This window comes from Crinia signifera, unplaced genomic scaffold (assembly GCF_055691185.1).
Source record: "Crinia signifera unplaced genomic scaffold, ASM5569118v1 HAP2_SCAFFOLD_648, whole genome shotgun sequence".
Taxonomy (NCBI): domain Eukaryota; kingdom Metazoa; phylum Chordata; class Amphibia; order Anura; family Myobatrachidae; genus Crinia; species Crinia signifera.
This window is the reverse complement of record NW_028142545.1, coordinates 8,337-23,766: the sequence shown is the minus strand read 5'-3', so window position 1 is coordinate 23,766 and position 15,430 is coordinate 8,337. Positions and strand designations below refer to the sequence as shown.

Sequence of the window (15,430 nt, the reverse complement as noted above, 5' to 3'; positions counted from 1 at the left end):
TTGCCTGTGGGAGTCCCGAGCAGCTGCCCCCGGGGCTCATTACTCAGCTGCCCTGGGGGTTTCTTACCTGGCCCCACAGCCAGGGAGAGGCTCCGGGCACGGTGCCTCACTGTGCTTAGCACACTATTCTACTCCCAATCCAGGAGCATTGGGATGGTAAAGTATGAAAAAGTGTTTTGGGGAAAAAGTGCTTGAAAACGCATGTGTAGGCATATTTAACATCAAGATTTTAACCATGTCTGTCTTTTCAACATGTCGGCATAATTAATGTCGGTATAATAACCGTTTCGGTATTTTGACTGTTGGTCAATGGGCATTGGTATAACAACATAACAACAGTTGGTCAAATGTTCGTCGGTAAATTGACTGCATCCCTATAAAACACCTAGTTTGACTGAGACTTTTTTCACCATGAAGATGCCGATTTGGGTCGACACAAGCTGTTCGCATTTAAAAAAAAAAAAAGGTGAAAGTTCTTTACCATCCAAGTGGACATAGGGCGGTATTCAATGAGAATTATCACCGGCCACGGCGAATCAAGTTTTTTATTCGCCGACAATTCGCCGGCTTTTAGCGGCGATTCTCCAAGCATGGCTATTCGTCGGGACTCGACGAGTCAGCCTATTCAACGTGGCTGAGATTCACCGCCCCCAACGGTGAATCTCAGCCTATCTGGCGTATCAGGTGACTGGGGGAGGGCGGGAGCATGTATTCCCGCTCTTCCTCGCTCATATCAGCGAGTTTCCTGCTGCGTACATTCGCCATTAGTTTTCAGCAGGGGTGGAGTGCTGCATGCTAATGGTTCTCCCAGGACCCAAGCACCCGTGGAGAGAGCAGAGTGTATTTTTTCTTTTCTTTTGCAGGTGAGTATTGTGATGCACTAATATTGCACTTGCTATGGGGGTTTGCTTTAAGTTTTTTATTTTAACATGTGCTTGGTGCAATGTGCAGCCATGCTGCATGCTTTTAAGGGGAGCTGGGGTGTTGTGTGGGGTGCCATTCATTCTTTGGGCGTGTTTGTGTGTCCCCATTTCAAAATGACTGCAGCCCAAAAAAAAAGACATAAAAAAAAACAACTGCAGCCATTTTGAAATGGGGGCCCTGGGTCACGCCCCAAAGCATGTCGGGATCCCCCTCACCACACTCCAGCTTCCCTGAAAGGCATGCCTGCACTGCGCACCCCTTTTGGGTTTTGTCTCACCCCTAAATGTCATTTTGCATATTTGCCAGTTGTTGTTTTTTTCTTCCCATTAGTTGTTGGGGTGCAATGTGCAGCCATGCTGAATGCTTTTTAGGGGAGCTGGGGTGTTGTGTGGGGTGCAATGTGCAGCCATGCCCACTCTCTGACCCTTGCAGCTGCACACTTGCTGATGGGGCTGACAGGCTGTCCTCACTGACCAGTGCTCTCTGCATGCTGCCAGTCTGTGCCCCCCCATACACTTTAGGGCACACTGCTTTCCCCAGCCTTCAGGGTTCTGCCAGCTTCAGCATTCACCAGTCAACAACTACACACTTCTCACTCTGCTCTCCTGTCTCAGTCAGACTCCCAGGGAGAGATTCCATCCAGGATTTCCCACCTTTTTCTGCAAACTTGTCAGTTCTGTAACAATGTTTCTTTTTGCAAACTGACCTGCCTTGCTGTGAGCTGAGCTGTTAACCCCTTTTGTGCTGCAAGCTATATAAGCTCAGTTCTGTGCAACTCAAGTAGTACTTTTTAATACACAGTCATGCTGGCACCTGTAGTGCCACAGCTACTTTATGCTTTTTACAGTGTTTCCATTACTTTATGCTGCTGGCACTTGTGCCCCAGCTTGTGGGGTGCCACATTCACCGGTATAGTATACCCGCACCTTCTTCGAGCACTGCTTCTTTTTTTTTGGCATACGCATATTGAAGCTGGGCAGAGAGGGGCAGAGAGGGATGTGCTGCCTGGCTGTCTAAAGAGCGGGTCTGCAGCAGCTGCTGGGAAAAGTGTCAGCCGGACAGAAGAGGTGGACTGCCTGTCGCCTGCCTTTATAAGTTCAGTTCTAAGCAGCAGTTTGAAATGTTGCGCCAGTCCGGCAGTCTATAGGAGCTTGCGGCCTGGCAGCCAATCATGAGACACCACTGCCACTCCTGATTGGCTGCCAGCTCCTATTGGCTGGTGACCCAGCGCGAGATTTCAAACTGCTGCATACCCGCTCTAAAGACAGCCAAGCAGCCGACCAATTCTGCCTGGCAGTCACACTGTTTCACTGCAGCAACTGCGGACCCGCTATTTAGACAGCCGGGCAGCACACCGCTTTCTGCCCGGCTGTCAGACTGCTTCCCCCTGGCTAGGAGCATGTAAACCCCCTTGGCATCGAGTATGAAGACCCTTGCATCAAGCTTATGTGCCATAATATGTAATGGGTATCTCAGTGTGTGGCATATCTGTAATGAGCATCACGGTGTGTAGCATATGTATAATGGGCATCAAAGTGTTCGGCATATGTATAATGGCCATCACGGTGTGGGGCATATATATTTAATGGGCATCACGGTGTACTGCATATGTAGAATGGGCTTCACAGTGTTCGGCATATGTATAATGGGCATTATACATATGCCACGTACCATGATGCCCAATATACAGTACATATGTGGCCGTCTCTGTGTCCCTGCTGTCACTCTGTGTTCCCACTGTCTCTCTGCTGTCACTCTCCCTGTCCCTTTGTCCTTGCTGTCCTTGAATTTTGGCTCATACTGTGTGGCACAATGTGTAAGGGCACTAGTACTAGATAGTATAGGGAGTCCTACTATTGTGGTGTATGTGATGTGGTACACTTCACTGAAAGACATGCCCCCTTTTCCAGTGGCCATACCCCTTTTCCAAAGCGCACACAAAACTAATGCCCCTTTCCCACTGCAGGCTTTATGCGGTAAAATGCCGTTTTTTTAGCCTTTTTAAACGGTTAGAGCTGCAGTGGGAAAGCTCCAGGTTGCTTTACACGGGTAACAAATACCGGTATTTGTTAACTGGGTAAAAAGCAGTGTTTTTACCGTGTAAGAGCCATTTTTTTGGCAGTGGGAAAGGGGTAGCCCTTTACCCGTTAAAAAAAAAACGGCATGGGGTCCCCCCCCCCCACTGCCGTAACCAGCACCAGGCTGAAGGAGCCGGGGCTGGTATTAAAAAAAATCAGGAAACCCGACAAATAGGGGTTCCCTGATTTTTTACAACCAGCCCCAGGCTCCAGGTCCGGGGCTGTTTCCCAAAATACGGGGGACAAAATGACTAGGGGTCCCCCGTATTTTAAGAACTAGCCCCAGGCACAACCAGCCAGCAGGGTAATGCCACAGCCGGGGGACACTTATTATATAAGGTCCCGCGGCCAAAGCATTAACCCTACCGACCAGTCAGCCTGGCCAGGGGCCCTGGGGGAGTGGGGACCCCCCCAATGAAGGCCCCCCCCCCCCCCCCTCCAGGACTTACCTGACGAGGCTGAAGCCTGGTGCTATCCCCGATGCCTCTGGGCGGTGGGCATCGGGCTGATGGAATGGTGTAAAAAATAGAATAAAAACTATTGTCTTTTACTGGTGAACTATGAGTCCCAGCAAGCCTCCACCGCAAGCTGGGACTTGGAGAACCACAAGTCCCAGCCTGCGGGGCATTAAAGGGCCCGCTGGGTCTTGTAGTTCCACAGTAAAAGAAATAGTACAATAAACACACTGACACACGTGAAAAATAAAAGTTTAATACATCCATAACACATACATACTGATACTTACCTATCTTGAGCCCGTAGGTAGCCCTGGTCCTGATGTCCTGGTCTGTGTCTGTATCCATGTCGGCATCCCTGTCGGCATCCCTGTCGGCGATGGCGTCGGCGGTCCGGAGTCCGAAGAAATCCATGTGGGAACCTATGGAAGGAAACCATACTCACCTGTCCCAGCGCGACGTAGTCCAGGTAAGGGTCTTGGCAAAAAAAACAAACCGACACGCGAAACCAGCCCGGACAGCAGGGAGCCGCACGGTGTTTGTGTACATCGTGCGGCTCCGCCTCCCGAATGCCGCTATTGGCCGCCTTGCGGCCTAGCGGCTCCTGTATGGTTAGGGAGAGGCCAAGGTGGATTAGGGATAGGCAGTACTGGGGGTAGGGAAGGGGTATAGAAGCTACTAGGTTTAGAAGTGTACATACATTGCACTTTAAGCTGGCATATTGAAAGTTATTTCCAGTGCTGCTGCAGGCACCATTGACATCACCTCTATACCCCATGCACGGCCAGCAGCAGGAACCGGGGCAGCCTCTGGGAAGAGAGCACCATCCTGACACACAAACATATGAGGGTGCCCTAAATGAGCGCCAGTTACCCCATCTTCTGACCCGAAACCAAGCAAAACACATCTTACCAGATGCTAGAACTGCAGCCAGGAGAGGACACTGAAGCGCGAGGATGGCAGTGGGTCACAACCATTATCTTGAAGGTCACGACGGGTGCTTTTTGATGGCCGCTCCTCCTGGGCTTTGCGCGTGTGATAGCTTGGTTGGTCTCTAGGACAGGAAGGGTGGAGTCTGCACTGCAGCAGCAAGTTCTGCTGCCCAGGAGACACGCTGCTGCTGTGGGAGATGAAAAAAGGATGATGGGGGACATGCTCAATATGTACAAGTATATCAAGGGCCAATATAAGGAACTGTCACACACCCTATTTTCTACTAGAAAGGAATCTAGGACGCGAGGGCATGAGTATAGATTAGAAGAAAAAAGATTTCATTCAGCTAGTAGAAAGAATTTCTTTACGGTCAGAACAGTCAAACTCTGGAACTCTCTTCCCAGAGAGGTGGTAACGGCTGGCTCATTAAATGCGTTCAAGGCAAAGTTGGACAATCATTTACTGGAGAAAACATCCATGGGTACAAATAAGAAATATAATTTGTCTGTAAAATACCAGAACCTACCAAATCAGCAATGGATATCTATACCAGGTTGAACTAGATGGACGCAAGTCTTTTTTCAGCCTTACCTACTATGAAACTATCATAGGTCAGGGTGCTCTGGTGCTGCTGCCAGCAACTCAGGGCAAACAATTGGGGTGCAGGAGCATAACTAGAACCTTGTGGGTCCCATTGCAAAATATATAAAGGGTCCGATTCTCTCTCTCTCTCTCTGACACTTTATTTTTCTTTCCATCACTGTCTCTCTATTTCTCTCTCCTTCACACCCCCACTCTCTCCATAGCGTTTCGCTGTCTCGCTCCGCTCTTTCCTTCATACTCACCAATCAGGATTCTAGCTGTCAGTATTACGGCATTGGCATCCTAACTCATTTCAAGTTCAGCGGCCGCTCTTCTAAAGGCATTAGGGATGCTAGTGACGCTATACTGAATGCTGGCATCCAGGGACCAGGGGCTAATAGATAGCAGACACACAGGGCATACATGCACACATACCATACACACATACCATACACGCACATACCATACATATATATATATACAAACAGGACATACATGCACACATACCATATATACAGACACACATCACAAACACACACATATACCATACAGACACACATAATATACACGCACATACCATACATACATACAAACAGAACATACATGCACACTACAGTAATCACATGCATGCCATACATACACACAGGACATGCCATACAGACACGCACACGCACATACCATTCACACACAGGACATTAAAGCACACATACCTTAGACACAAAGGACATACACGGACACACACATGGCATACTGGTACAGATACCATACATGCACACACACAGCATATTTACATATACACACACACATGGCATACGACCACAGATACCATACAACATGCACACATACAGCATATTTATAAACATACACACGCTATAGACACACAGAGCATACACAAAAAGTATACATACATACACACATACAGCATACTTACAAACACCAATACTAAAGCAAATAACCCCCACAAGCAATGGAGGGCACCCAGTTTCCATATACCCAGTCCTCCCCCTTCCCACTGCAGCTACCAAGACATAGTACTCACTGGGCCACCAGCTTACATTAATGGTGCCCACACTTTTCTTCCCCTGTCCATGCCCCTGCAACTGGCACCCACAACAAGGGACACAAACCTGTAAAATCAGCATGTCACCTATTCATAGCTCCGTGTATCAGGCAGCCCCATGTCCTGAGACAGAGAGAGGAGCTTCTTCCTGACAGCCGAGGAGCTCAGCTGTGCGCTGCAGCGCCACCTACAGGCGGCTCAACAGTATATACCCAGCTTCCTCCCAGCAGCAGAGCAGTGAGCAGAGCTCGGCTTTGAGAGTGCCGTGACCCTGCTGCGCCCCAGTGACACCGGCTCCCCCCCGCGATGGCTGGGGCTGCCTTACCATAGCTACGCCCCTGTATATATACACGCCGCACTACATGACTATCTCCCTCCATGCTGTACTACATTACATCCCGCTACACACTGCACTACATCACTACATTACATAATCATCATTACAATAAATACCCAGTATTTCATTTATTTTATTTTTATTAAGTTACTTATAGAGCGCAGCATATTCCGTTGCGCTTTACAAAAGGAGATAGTGATACAACAAACAGGGACTTTTAAGACAGTCAAAAGGTAGGAGGGCCCTGCTCGCAAGCTTACAATCTATAGGGAAATAGGCATTGATACATAAGGATAGATACTGTATTCTTTATTGCCTCGATTCCACCAGAATGCAAGGTTCTGTGACTGGTTCTGGAATTTGATAAGCTTGCCTGAAGAGATGAGTTTTCAGGCAACGCTTATAGGTTTGGAAACTATAAGCGTCAGTAACAATCAGATCTGCAGCATATGACATTCACCATAACCCAGTAACAATCAGATCTGCAGACACCAGCAGTGTTGTATAAGGGGGAAGTGCAGAGACGCGCAGTCATTAAGTCGACACCGTTGGGTCGACAGGTCGGAAAGGTCAACATGGTTTTTTACCCGAATGTCGACACTGTGAACATGAACACAGTTGGAAGTCAACCGAAGCCCTTGCGATGCTTCGGGCACACTATTTTTTTTTAATTCAATAATTTTTATTGAAATTTTTAGTAATGCAACATAAACTCCCGTTACAGGCAATAGTTTGTAGACACAGACAGTGAAATCCAGTTTAGTACATGATACTAAATACAAAAAAGTGCAGCTAGGGTAACGTTGATACTGCAATGATGCATGAAAGCAAGGGTAAAAATAAGGGTATTGTTTGTGGACATAGAAAGTAAAAAAAAAAAAAAAAAAAAACTCTCTAATGCAGGATATATCGAGCCCTATTGCCCAAAGGCGCCATCTGGGTTCTAGGTACTACCGAGTATATGACACATATACATACAGAGTGAAATACCACACCACAATATAATAAAAAGTATGACAGAGCGGATATAGTCTGATAGGACAGTATATTTCCCAGCTAAGAAGTTACTAGACTAGGAGAAATTATTATTGCAGAATTGTAGGTCTGGTCAGACAAGGGGAGTAAAATAAAATGTAAAAATAAGTAACCCACTATCTTGAATATAATACCTAACCTACCCAAAGCAAAACCCCCCCAAAAACCCAAAATAAACCTTCCCAAAATACCCCCACCCTGTATGACCTAACCCCAACCTAGGTATACCTGGATCCCGAACAACCTACCCTCCTCTTCCCAACTGTCTATACTACTATTACTAAGAGGGGATAAATTAGTGGCCTTCAGCTTATATTAGCTAACCTAGCCTAAAATCCTAATTCACCCCTTCCCCCCACCCCCCCATCCTCCCCCCCCCCCCCCATATGGTCGGATAATAGGCGAATGGGCTAAATGGGGCAATGGCTGTAATTATTAACTAGTATAGCAAGGATGCTGCAGCATAATTACAATATAAAATGATCCCGTCTCAGTATTAGGCAACAAAGTAGAATCTGCGAAAGTTATATATCATGGAAACATACAAAACGGTCACTAAACCAGCAGACATGTAAAAGCACAGGAGATGAAAGTATTAAACCGGCCAAGCCTCAGTTAACAACGAAGATATTTTGGAGCGTAAGAGTATGAAAAATATTAGTCGGGCCAGGCCCTCCTCCCCCGCAGAGTCTTAAAGACAACAGTCCCTCCATCGTACACCCAAGGACATGCACATAGGAGCCGAAAGTACATGGACAAGAGATCCAGGAGTGTCCCATCAATCCAGAAATATGGAAATAGATGTAAGGAGTAGGTGCAGAGGGGTTTTCGTAGCTGTAGTGTCACTGCGAGAGTCGTACAACGGAGCTCCGAAGAGGCCGCAACAGCTGGTACCGTAACAGTAGCAGAGGCAGTGTTAGAAGCATCTATTTGGCAGGTTGGATCCATTGTTGCAGCTGCAGAACTGATTTTTATAGATTCCTCATCTGCAGGAGTTGAAAAGAGAGTAGTGGATGAAGAAGACACTACCTCCCTGACAGGAGGGTCCTGTTGCCAATCTAGCGCAGATGACACAGAGGTCATATTTTCAGGAGTTATAGGTGCACCCACCATAGTATCAAGTTTGGCAAGTAGCCTCTGAGTGGAGGAATTGATGGCCTGGAGGATTTGTTGCACAAAGCCTGACATCCTAGAAAGTTAGATGATACTCAATATGGAAAGCAATGGCAAAATGGTGGTGGCTAGCACACCACCAGTGTGTACCATAGGTGTCAGCAGGATATTGTCCAAATTACCTTGTAGCACTAAAGGATCTGGCTAGTATGAGATTTTATATCACTCTCAGAGCAGTGACAGTTATAAATCAAGACTTGCTACAAGCGGTGTTAATGTATTCACAGTAAATGCAGGCAGTCCCAGACTCAAACACAGGAGAGGTAGATTATGATGGCAGACCTGCTGGGACCCCCCCGGCCAAGATGGCTGACCAGCAAATTCAGGCGCCGTGACGCGCTGTAGATCCCAGCAGCCTGGAGGGCAGGACGGGGGTGGCAGGAGGCGCCCTTCCAGGCGCACAGCAAACGGGGGAGAGAGGGCGGCCAAACAGACTCACCCGGACAGGCAGCACACACACAGTAGCCCGGCGGCGTCCCTCCGCAGTAGCGCGCCTCCTGTCCGTGAAGAGGAAGACACGCAGGGCACACACGACAGCGGCACCTGGCAGGGGAAAGAAAATGGCGTCCGCGGCTCCCTGCGTGACCTCCGGCAGGCTCCCTCGGCTGTAAGTCAGGCCGCACACCAGGTACAGGAACGAGATGGGGCTTAATCTGTTCTGGGGATATTCCCCCACCAGCAGTGTGGTCCAGGAGCAGTATAAGTGCATGCAGGATATAGATACAGGATATCGGGGACGGAGAGCTCAGGTTGGAAGCAGCTACTCCATGTCCGCCGAAGCCACGCCCCTCTCGGGCACACTATTTTATTCTCCCACCATGCCCTAGTGGATGTTAGGGCATGAACTACTGCCTGTCGGCTCAAAAAACTGTAAAAGAAAACATGTCGACCTTCCGACCTAACCCATGTCGACCTAGCACTGTGTCGACCTAAACCCATGTCGACCTTGATACCTGTCGACCTTCACCCATGTCGACCTAGACACCTGTCAACCTAAGTGCTGTCAACAATGCGACCGTATCCCCCTGTGACTGATTTCCCCTTATACAGCAATGGTTGCATTTCTGGAAGTTTTTTTGGGGAGTAGCAGCAGTCTAGTTCATCTGGCCTATAGCTACTAGTAAGCAGCCGAAAGCGCCTGAGGGGCTCCAGTGGATCCAGCAGGCAGCCATATCGGTCAGCCCCCCCCTAGCAACCATTAACATGTCAGCCCCCCCCCCCCCAGCAACCATTAACATGTCAGCCCCCCTGCACCCATTAACATGTCAGCCCCTCCAAGCACCCATTGAGAGGTCAGCCCCCAGCACACATCAACATGTAGTCTCCCCTAGCACACATTACCATGTCACCCCCACAACACCCATTAAAATGTCACTAACACCTGCACACATGTCAGCCCCCTCCCCCCTCCCAGAACACATTAAAATGTCTCTCCCCTGGGCCTCACCCTCCCAGAACACATTACCATGACATTATTAACCCCCTGGACATATTAACATGTCACTTACTCCCTCCCCAGCACATATATCACATACCTGAGAGCTGGTATTGCTGGCTGCAGTGCTCCTCCAGTGCACACAGCCACCCACGTGTGCAGAATGCTCAGCACTGCAGAGGCAGAGCACAGGAAGTCTTACTGTCGGGTTGTTGCTAAGGAAGGGGAGGAAAGTGGGCGGCACTAAACACACAGCTGAGGAAAAAGAGGAGGGACTCGGGAGAGTGATGCTGCTGCTGCCTGTAACTAGGGATGACCATCGGTACAGAGGCCATCAATGGTTGCCATCGATGGCGATTCTGCACCCAGCCATTGATAGTGGCAAACTATTTGATGGATAACCATCGATAGTTTTAGCTATCGATGGTCAGCCATTATATGTGACTGAATGGCCCGTGGGCCAATCAGTACTCGTCGTTGGGACTTCTGGGTGTCAGGGGGGAGAGAGCTATGCTCCGTGATCCATGCACCTTGAGAAAAAAAAAAAAAAAAAGGAAACATCGTCACACGCCGGGTTGCCTGTGGGAGTCCCGAGCAGCTGCCCCCGGGGCTCATTACTCAGCTGCCCTGGGGGTTTCTTACCTGGCCCCACAGCCAGGGAGAGGCTCCGGGCACGGTGCCTCACTGTGCTTAGCACACTATTCTACTCCCAATCCAGGAGCATTGGGATGGTAAAGTATGAAAAAGTGTTTTGGGGAAAAAGTGCTTGAAAACGCATGTGTAGGCATATTTAACATCAAGATTTTAACCATGTCTGTCTTTTCAACATGTCGGCATAATTAATGTCGGTATAATAACCGTTTCGGTATTTTGACTGTTGGTCAATGGGCATTGGTATAACAACATAACAACAGTTGGTCAAATGTTCGTCGGTAAATTGACTGCATCCCTATAAAACACCTAGTTTGACTGAGACTTTTTTCACCATGAAGATGCCGATTTGGGTCGACACAAGCTGTTCGCATTTAAAAAAAAAAAAAGGTGAAAGTTCTTTACCATCCAAGTGGACATAGGGCGGTATTCAATGAGAATTATCACCGGCCACGGCGAATCAAGTTTTTTATTCGCCGACAATTCGCCGGCTTTTAGCGGCGATTCTCCAAGCATGGCTATTCGTCGGGACTCGACGAGTCAGCCTATTCAACGTGGCTGAGATTCACCGCCCCCAACGGTGAATCTCAGCCTATCTGGCGTATCAGGTGACTGGGGGAGGGCGGGAGCATGTATTCCCGCTCTTCCTCGCTCATATCAGCGAGTTTCCTGCTGCGTACATTCGCCATTAGTTTTCAGCAGGGGTGGAGTGCTGCATGCTAATGGTTCTCCCAGGACCCAAGCACCCGTGGAGAGAGCAGAGTGTATTTTTTCTTTTCTTTTGCAGGTGAGTATTGTGATGCACTAATATTGCACTTGCTATGGGGGTTTGCTTTAAGTTTTTTATTTTAACATGTGCTTGGTGCAATGTGCAGCCATGCTGCATGCTTTTAAGGGGAGCTGGGGTGTTGTGTGGGGTGCCATTCATTCTTTGGGCGTGTTTGTGTGTCCCCATTTCAAAATGACTGCAGCCCAAAAAAAAAGACATAAAAAAAAACAACTGCAGCCATTTTGAAATGGGGGCCCTGGGTCACGCCCCAAAGCATGTCGGGATCCCCCTCACCACACTCCAGCTTCCCTGAAAGGCATGCCTGCACTGCGCACCCCTTTTGGGTTTTGTCTCACCCCTAAATGTCATTTTGCATATTTGCCAGTTGTTGTTTTTTTCTTCCCATTAGTTGTTGGGGTGCAATGTGCAGCCATGCTGAATGCTTTTTAGGGGAGCTGGGGTGTTGTGTGGGGTGCAATGTGCAGCCATGCCCACTCTCTGACCCTTGCAGCTGCACACTTGCTGATGGGGCTGACAGGCTGTCCTCACTGACCAGTGCTCTCTGCATGCTGCCAGTCTGTGCCCCCCCATACACTTTAGGGCACACTGCTTTCCCCAGCCTTCAGGGTTCTGCCAGCTTCAGCATTCACCAGTCAACAACTACACACTTCTCACTCTGCTCTCCTGTCTCAGTCAGACTCCCAGGGAGAGATTCCATCCAGGATTTCCCACCTTTTTCTGCAAACTTGTCAGTTCTGTAACAATGTTTCTTTTTGCAAACTGACCTGCCTTGCTGTGAGCTGAGCTGTTAACCCCTTTTGTGCTGCAAGCTATATAAGCTCAGTTCTGTGCAACTCAAGTAGTACTTTTTAATACACAGTCATGCTGGCACCTGTAGTGCCACAGCTACTTTATGCTTTTTACAGTGTTTCCATTACTTTATGCTGCTGGCACTTGTGCCCCAGCTTGTGGGGTGCCACATTCACCGGTATAGTATACCCGCACCTTCTTCGAGCACTGCTTCTTTTTTTTTGGCATACGCATATTGAAGCTGGGCAGAGAGGGGCAGAGAGGGATGTGCTGCCTGGCTGTCTAAAGAGCGGGTCTGCAGCAGCTGCTGGGAAAAGTGTCAGCCGGACAGAAGAGGTGGACTGCCTGTCGCCTGCCTTTATAAGTTCAGTTCTAAGCAGCAGTTTGAAATGTTGCGCCAGTCCGGCAGTCTATAGGAGCTTGCGGCCTGGCAGCCAATCATGAGACACCACTGCCACTCCTGATTGGCTGCCAGCTCCTATTGGCTGGTGACCCAGCGCGAGATTTCAAACTGCTGCATACCCGCTCTAAAGACAGCCAAGCAGCCGACCAATTCTGCCTGGCAGTCACACTGTTTCACTGCAGCAACTGCGGACCCGCTATTTAGACAGCCGGGCAGCACACCGCTTTCTGCCCGGCTGTCAGACTGCTTCCCCCTGGCTAGGAGCATGTAAACCCCCTTGGCATCGAGTATGAAGACCCTTGCATCAAGCTTATGTGCCATAATATGTAATGGGTATCTCAGTGTGTGGCATATCTGTAATGAGCATCACGGTGTGTAGCATATGTATAATGGGCATCAAAGTGTTCGGCATATGTATAATGGCCATCACGGTGTGGGGCATATATATTTAATGGGCATCACGGTGTACTGCATATGTAGAATGGGCTTCACAGTGTTCGGCATATGTATAATGGGCATTATACATATGCCACGTACCATGATGCCCAATATACAGTACATATGTGGCCGTCTCTGTGTCCCTGCTGTCACTCTGTGTTCCCACTGTCTCTCTGCTGTCACTCTCCCTGTCCCTTTGTCCTTGCTGTCCTTGAATTTTGGCTCATACTGTGTGGCACAATGTGTAAGGGCACTAGTACTAGATAGTATAGGGAGTCCTACTATTGTGGTGTATGTGATGTGGTACACTTCACTGAAAGACATGCCCCCTTTTCCAGTGGCCATACCCCTTTTCCAAAGCGCACACAAAACTAATGCCCCTTTCCCACTGCAGGCTTTATGCGGTAAAATGCCGTTTTTTTAGCCTTTTTAAACGGTTAGAGCTGCAGTGGGAAAGCTCCAGGTTGCTTTACACGGGTAACAAATACCGGTATTTGTTAACTGGGTAAAAAGCAGTGTTTTTACCGTGTAAGAGCCATTTTTTTGGCAGTGGGAAAGGGGTAGCCCTTTACCCGTTAAAAAAAAAACGGCATGGGGTCCCCCCCCCCCACTGCCGTAACCAGCACCAGGCTGAAGGAGCCGGGGCTGGTATTAAAAAAAATCAGGAAACCCGACAAATAGGGGTTCCCTGATTTTTTACAACCAGCCCCAGGCTCCAGGTCCGGGGCTGTTTCCCAAAATACGGGGGACAAAATGACTAGGGGTCCCCCGTATTTTAAGAACTAGCCCCAGGCACAACCAGCCAGCAGGGTAATGCCACAGCCGGGGGACACTTATTATATAAGGTCCCGCGGCCAAAGCATTAACCCTACCGACCAGTCAGCCTGGCCAGGGGCCCTGGGGGAGTGGGGACCCCCCCAATGAAGGCCCCCCCCCCCCCCCTCCAGGACTTACCTGACGAGGCTGAAGCCTGGTGCTATCCCCGATGCCTCTGGGCGGTGGGCATCGGGCTGATGGAATGGTGTAAAAAATAGAATAAAAACTATTGTCTTTTACTGGTGAACTATGAGTCCCAGCAAGCCTCCACCGCAAGCTGGGACTTGGAGAACCACAAGTCCCAGCCTGCGGGGCATTAAAGGGCCCGCTGGGTCTTGTAGTTCCACAGTAAAAGAAATAGTACAATAAACACACTGACACACGTGAAAAATAAAAGTTTAATACATCCATAACACATACATACTGATACTTACCTATCTTGAGCCCGTAGGTAGCCCTGGTCCTGATGTCCTGGTCTGTGTCTGTATCCATGTCGGCATCCCTGTCGGCATCCCTGTCGGCGATGGCGTCGGCGGTCCGGAGTCCGAAGAAATCCATGTGGGAACCTATGGAAGGAAACCATACTCACCTGTCCCAGCGCGACGTAGTCCAGGTAAGGGTCTTGGCAAAAAAAACAAACCGACACGCGAAACCAGCCCGGACAGCAGGGAGCCGCACGGTGTTTGTGTACATCGTGCGGCTCCGCCTCCCGAATGCCGCTATTGGCCGCCTTGCGGCCTAGCGGCTCCTGTATGGTTAGGGAGAGGCCAAGGTGGATTAGGGATAGGCAGTACTGGGGGTAGGGAAGGGGTATAGAAGCTACTAGGTTTAGAAGTGTACATACATTGCACTTTAAGCTGGCATATTGAAAGTTATTTCCAGTGCTGCTGCAGGCACCATTGACATCACCTCTATACCCCATGCACGGCCAGCAGCAGGAACCGGGGCAGCCTCTGGGAAGAGAGCACCATCCTGACACACAAACATATGAGGGTGCCCTAAATGAGCGCCAGTTACCCCATCTTCTGACCCGAAACCAAGCAAAACACATCTTACCAGATGCTAGAACTGCAGCCAGGAGAGGACACTGAAGCGCGAGGATGGCAGTGGGTCACAACCATTATCTTGAAGGTCACGACGGGTGCTTTTTGATGGCCGCTCCTCCTGGGCTTTGCGCGTGTGATAGCTTGGTTGGTCTCTAGGACAGGAAGGGTGGAGTCTGCACTGCAGCAGCAAGTTCTGCTGCCCAGGAGACACGCTGCTGCTGTGGGAGATGAAAAAAGGATGATGGGGGACATGCTCAATATGTACAAGTATATCAAGGGCCAATATAAGGAACTGTCACACACCCTATTTTCTACTAGAAAGGAATCTAGGACGCGAGGGCATGAGTATAGATTAGAAGAAAAAAGATTTCATTCAGCTAGTAGAAAGAATTTCTTTACGGTCAGAACAGTCAAACTCTGGAACTCTCTTCCCAGAGAGGTGGTAACGGCTGGCTCATTAAATGCGTTCAAGGCAAAGTTGGACA

General features: G+C 49.0%; 1 long non-coding RNA gene across 1 annotated transcript in view; it reads right to left on the bottom strand.

Moving 5' to 3' along the window:
• Positions 1 to 15,167, bottom strand: part of LOC146055954 (uncharacterized) — a 42,380-nt gene extending 27,213 nt beyond the window's left edge. The window contains exons 1-2 of the long non-coding RNA XR_014469009.1: positions 14,956 to 15,167; positions 4,370 to 4,577 (exon numbers count right to left, since the gene is read on the bottom strand). This is a non-coding gene — a long non-coding RNA (uncharacterized LOC146055954). The remainder of the gene's footprint in view (positions 1 to 4,369; positions 4,578 to 14,955) is intronic.
• Between the last annotated feature and the right edge of the window lie 263 nt (positions 15,168 to 15,430).